Here is a 6,418-nt window from a genome sequence, read left to right as displayed (position 1 = left end):
TTGTTTTTGTTGTTTTTGTTTGTTTCTTTGTTTTTTGGAGGGGAAACTGGGAATGGCGAAATTTACATATAAATAAAGAAAATATCTAAAAGAAAAAAAAATAAAGTGGCACAGTCAGATATTGAGATAATAGAACGCTCATCACTAAAAAGAGATTAGGCATCAAGTTGTTAAATGATATTTTGAAAATTAAAAGCCTCAGGTTAAATAAAAGCATCCAGTATGAAAGATACACACATAGTAAGCTTTCAAATATATAATATACTAGAAAATGGCAAAACTATAGTGATCATAAAAGATACCAGTATTTACTACTGGATAAGAGAAGATACCAATTAACTGGAGGAGCACAAAAGGATATTGAGGCTGTAAAACTGCTCTTGAGTTATTCCAATGGTAGCTCAGTGTCTCGTGTATATACTTACTCTATAGATTACACATGAGTATACTTGTCCAAACCCATAGAGTAAACAAACACTAAAAGTGAATAAGCATTGGGCCCTAGATAATAATGATGGCTCATGTTATGTTTATCAGTTGTAACAAAGACCCCACTGTGTGCAGCATGGTAATAGTGGGATTGGCTAGGATTATGGGGGGAAGGTAGATGATATAGGTACACTGTAGTTGCTGCTCAGTGTTGCTTCCAACCTAAAAACTGTACCATAAGGATTATCCACCAACGAAACCAAACTAAACCAACCAACTAAACAAACAAACAACAAACAAAAAACAGTATAGTTTTCAAATTCCCTAAGGGATTCTGTTTAACTTTGTTGTTGGTTTTTTGTTTTGTTTTGTTTTGTTTTTTATTTGAGACAAGGTTTTTCTATGTATCTTTGGCTGTCCTGGAACTTGCTCTGTAGACTAGGCTGGCCTTGAACTCATAGAGATCTACCTCCTTCTGTCTCCCAAATGCTGGGATTCCTATTCATGCACCTCCACTGCTCAGCCAAATACATTTTTATCTATGTGGTTGTGCAATTGAGTTCAGTCTCAGGTTTTGCATTTATCTGCTTTTGCTGTGGAAGCCTCAGGACTCCTTCTATTATGAAGGAAAGTTTTTTTCATGAAACCCCATCCATTCATGTTCTCTAGAACCCAGTCACTGAGAACACAAATATGTAAGAACATAGGCAAAATGTTCTTAGGACCTTGGTTCTCCTGGTTGATTGGTGAATAACACATGCAAGATTCTCTCATCCCAAGCCTCATGGTTAAAATGAAACCATAGGGAAAATCGCATTTTGCTTTCTGTTCATTATTTGGTTCTTCTGCTAAAGAACAAAGTCCACAATTATAGGATGTGCTGTCAGGATAGACACGACTTCCATGGCCTTGGTCCTTGGTGGGCAGAAAATAAGTTCATGGTAGGTGACTTGACGGATGACCAAACAAAGCAAAGGACACACGTGATCTGCAGGGTGGTTATGATGCCAGAAAAGGCTATTGTAGCATGAAAAGTATATAGTACAGGCCAACTGTCCCATTCCCTAGCCTTGTGAATTTGTTTTTTCACTTTAAGCCCTCCTCAGTGTCCACCAGGAGACTCAGTCCTAACAATTAAGTACAATAGAAATTTCAACAAAGAAATTTCAGAAATAGACTGACCCTGAGAAGTGAGAGAAAGGCAGTACCTGCTTCCTTTCCCTTGCAGTATCTACAAAAGTAGGTCTTTGTCTCTGGTAATTGCACATTAGGGAAAAGCAGTCTCAATTTAAATGTAACACATTTCAACCTAGGGACAGGCTATTTCTGTCTGAAGGCTAACATAATGATTCCCTCAAAGCCCCAAACCTACTGATTCAATTACTCTAGCAAAATATTTGAAGTTGAGATAAGTTTCTTTTAGAGCTTATTATAATTTTCCTGGATGCTGAAGAACATAAGAAAGAAACATAGAATGAGTAGTTATGACCCAGGGACAGAATGCTGTCCTGCCTCTCTCAACTAGGGCAGGCCATGTCTTATCTTTGGACATGAAGCCACAAATTTTCAAAATCAGAAAATAAGCTATGTCAGAGATCATTCTGAGAGCATATTTGAAAGAAGTAGTGAATGGAATTTCAGATTTGTACAGACAAAGAGCCAAATATATAAGCAAAATTTCCACACTAACTATCAGGCTATGACCATTTGGAATCTGACCCACCCATGGTGTCTCACACAGGTCACACCTAGAGCCTAAACAGTAGTTATTTCGCACTTTGCATACATGGCCCACCTCAAGAGAGACAAATTATACTGTAAGAATTGCTACCCATCCAGAAAAGGAGAGGGCAATTGCAAATATAGTCTGCTGATGATAATATCACATAATTCCCCATTTTATAAAATAACTTCAACTTCCCCTCAGTGGTGAGACTCCAACTATGGGAACTTGCACACAAAGGTTTTATGATTTGTTTCAATAAATTCTCTCATTTTAGCAATTCGTGTGTTTAGTGAATTTCTCTGATGCCTGTAGCATGGGCCTTCTGTATGTTATTTTGTAAGTCAGGGTTCAGTTTTATGCTTGAACAACAAAACAAGTAGTCTTCACCAGAAAAATAAATCATAAAGTATGAGGAGAATGATTGTAAATGGGGTTTGTTTCTCACCATCATTGCCTTTCAGTCCCAAGAAAAATTTGTTATGGTTTCAAGAGGGTTATATGTGTGAATAAGTGTGTGTGTGTGTGTGTGTGTGTGTGTGTGTGTGTGTGTGTGTGTGTGTGGTGTGTGTATACATTCAGCTGAGTGTATTTTATTATCATTCAGTTTAAAATAGACTTCTTATTGAAGAAATACCTATCATCACATGATGTTTTTATCATTTCCAGATCTCAGTTTAAAAGGCCTCATTAATAATGAGAAAATAAATGGTCATTTAAAATGCTGAGTTCTTTGGTATGTGAAAGGCGTTGGGCACAAGATTTTATTTAGTACTTTCCCTTCCCAGTGACCACTAAACAAATTGATGGAGACCACTTCAATCACATTCTGAGTTTCTGTAGTGACATTTTCAGGACAGTGAATATTATTGGATATTAAACTTACAAGCTAACCCCCAAGTAATAAAATACTGGTTTTCACTATAAAGACCCAAGTTAATAGACCAATAATGGGACTTTAAAATCATCACCAGGGAACTGAAAAAAAATTGTTTTTGTCTTCTTTTTTCAAAAATGCCACTTTGTTTCAATACATTAAATAATTTATATTAGTGATATGTTGTAATGTTTAGTAAATGCTTACTATATTAATAAATGAATGAAATTTGTCTCAATTTTACCAGTGAGGAAATTGTGGATGACAGAATCATGAAAACTGTCACAAGAATTAATGCCTAACTCTGTAGAGACTTGATGCCCCAGAGAAGAGTGATGACTTGGGAGGCTAGAAGTGGGGAGCACCCTCTTAGAGGAAAAGGGAAGGAGAGATGGAGTGAAGAACTCTGGGAAGGGGAGACTGGGAGGGAGTAACATTTGGAATTTAAATAAATAAAATAAAAATAACTAATTAAAAAAGGAAAATAATTAAAATGACATTTATTTATCAATTGAAAAAAGAAGAATTAACGAATGATAGCAAATTATATTCTGGTTTACTGTTCATTTTGGATATTTAAAACAAAATATGCTCTCTCTCTTTCCTTTCTATGTCTGTCTCTATCTGCCTCTGTGTGTGTGTGTGTGAGAGAGAGAGAGAGAGAGAGAGAGAGAAAGAGAGAGAGAGAGAGAGAGAGAAGAAAAGAGAAGACAGAGAGATCTAGTTCAAGAAAATATCAGACATATAACTTAAAGTAAAGAAAATTATTCAGAATTTAGCAGACAGGGAAAGAACTAGAAAACATCTTAGGGGGCTAGAGAGATGGCTCAGCAGTTAAGAGCACTGACTGCTCTTCCTAAGATCCTGAGTTCAAATCCCAGCAACCACATGATGACTCACAACCATCCGTAAAGAGATCTGATGCCTTCTGGGGTGTCTGAAGACAGCTACAATGTACTTACATATAATAAATAAATAAATAAATAAATAAATAAATAAATAAATAAATAAATCTTTAAAATAAAAAAGAAAACATCTTAGGACATCTATAATCCAGAAAACATAAAATTCGAATGTATCCAGGTCAGAGCCTCTCTTGACAGCAGGTCCCAGGCTTGTAAGTTTGAACCAGTCACATTCCTTGTTGAGTCTGCTGGATCCAGGATCAGAGGCCTGGATTTTTGGATCTGCCTTTTCAGGTAATTAGAAATCTCGTGTTTAAAGTCATAATACCATGTCCAGTAGATTCGCGACATGGATACTTAGTGATCAGTTCTAAGACAGTTCGGAAGCACTGTGCTGTAAGTAGTCCAGAGGTGTCTTCGACCCTGCATTCCCAGGTGTAGACTATGAGCAGCTCCAGGGCATACTGTGGGGGTAGCGGCACCCTCAGCTTCTCCTTACACAGTGGATACCAGTACTTGACCAGACAGATGACATTACAGAGCTTGGGTGCACAAAACCTCAGGAAGTTTTGATGGAGGTCCGTGAAGCAGATGGAGAATTTATCCTCCTTCTTCAGCATGGTGCACTCATGGATGAGTCAGGCGTAGATTTTGTTGTAGTTAGTGGGCTCAAAGGGCTGGCAGTTTCTCACTTCATCCAGAGCATCATAGGCTGGCTACACATCAAATTCGACCTCCTGCTGGCACTCGGGGGAGCTCAGCTTGAAGTTCAGAGACCCAGAGTTGGGCTGCTCTGAGCTCTGGACCTGAAACTTCAGTTTAAATTGCTTCTCTTGCTGCAGCTGCCACAGGTGTTTCCGAATTTCCTCAATGAACACTTGATTATATGTGTATCTGTACACATAATTTTTAGTTTTATATACAGAAAAAATTCTGGGATAAATGGCATCTCAATAAAATTGAGCAGTGCCACAAAATGATGAATTCCAAGTAAGATTCTCCACACATAGTTATAAAATTAGAGCCCGGTGGAGAAATGGCTGAGCTAAAGTAATGATATAAAAGGGTATAAAATGATTTTGAAACTCCCTCCAGAAAGCAGGACAGTGCGTTCAAAAAAAAAAATGTAGTAAAAAGTATGAAGGGGGCATATCCTAAAGACACAGAATGCATTTGAAAAGGGAATCACTTTCCAAAGTAGAGAAAATTGAAGCATTAAAATAAAGGATCACCAGCTAAACAATTCATCCTTACAGATATAACACATGAATGAACTAAAAGTCTGGTGGGGAATGAAGTATTTTATGTAGTTTTAAAATGCTTCCTGGTAAACACTTATTCATTTTAAGGGACAAACAATAATCCTATGAGGAAGAATCAGAGTACAGTATGAAGGGCAAAGGGAAGCTGAGCATCACTTTTTCCAAGTGAAAAATAAACAAAACGTGGCATGATTTCTTTAACACTCCTGGCAAACACGCAGGACATGAGCTTAGTCTCTAGAAAACCCCCAAAAGGTTTTGTTCATTGAGTCCAGGAGTCTGGTTTTTGCCATACCTGGGCCCTTCTAGTTACAACCGCAGTTGTCCTGACAGTACACAAATTATATTTTTGTGATCTCTACCCTTAGTTAATGTTACAGAAAACAACTTTTGTAAAACTGATATAATGAAATGGCATGCTATTAGCAGTATTTTCTCAGCATTCCTCACATCAAACACTGTCCCTTAAATAAATACCTGTATACTCTTATCTTGCACTAAAGCTCTCACTATCATTTAGGATATATTCTTGATGTACAAGTTACAGTTATGACAACTATCAGCTTCCTTACTAAACTTTTGTCATATCTCCAAGATTCTCTAATCTTCTATGACTTTTCCAATTATTGTTCACAAATATTCACCTGTTAAAAACCTGTTAGCCATATGACAGTCTCTTAGATTTGCCTTGATTAGGAAAAATAAATCAATTGATTTTTATCCTTCAAATACTCCAATGATTATATCACATTAGGAAAAAAGCTACCTTTTAACATAGGCAGTCTATTAGCTCTTGGCTTGTTCAAATTTAGACTGATACAGACTGAGTGGTGAGCTAATTTGAATAACTTTTCAACCAATTAGCAATAGAGTCTGTTGCACTAGATTTAGATTACCCTAAATGAGTTTACTTTTAGGATAGGTAAGTGTCTAATAAGAAACATTACAAGTGTCAGTAGATGTACCCACTCCAGTGCTTCATAATTTCGCCTTTCTCCTCTTTGTCATACCACTACACAGACTGACTGTACCACTTCCAGATCATGGAACTATGGCATGTTTAACAGTGTATTTAAGGGACTTACTTTGAAAGATTTTAGTGTTCAAACTTCTTATATAAAAAAATGAGCATAATAGTCTAGCTCACACAACATGATTTGTGGGAAGCCCTGCTGTGCTCTCGGAGATTCTCAAACCGAAACTACAAGTTGACAGCTAGTCT

The 6,418-nt window shown here is 37.0% G+C and overlaps 1 pseudogene; it reads right to left on the bottom strand.

Annotated features, from left to right (window-relative positions):
• Nucleotides 1–4,075: 4,075 nt before the first annotated feature.
• LOC116081587 overlaps nucleotides 4,076–6,418 on the bottom strand; it is a 22,305-nt pseudogene continuing 19,962 nt past the window's right edge.

This window comes from Mastomys coucha, unplaced genomic scaffold (assembly GCF_008632895.1).
Source record: "Mastomys coucha isolate ucsf_1 unplaced genomic scaffold, UCSF_Mcou_1 pScaffold7, whole genome shotgun sequence".
NCBI lineage: Eukaryota > Metazoa > Chordata > Mammalia > Rodentia > Muridae > Mastomys > Mastomys coucha.
The sequence above is the reverse complement of the archived record's forward strand: the minus strand, read 5'-3'. Positions and strand labels throughout refer to the sequence as shown.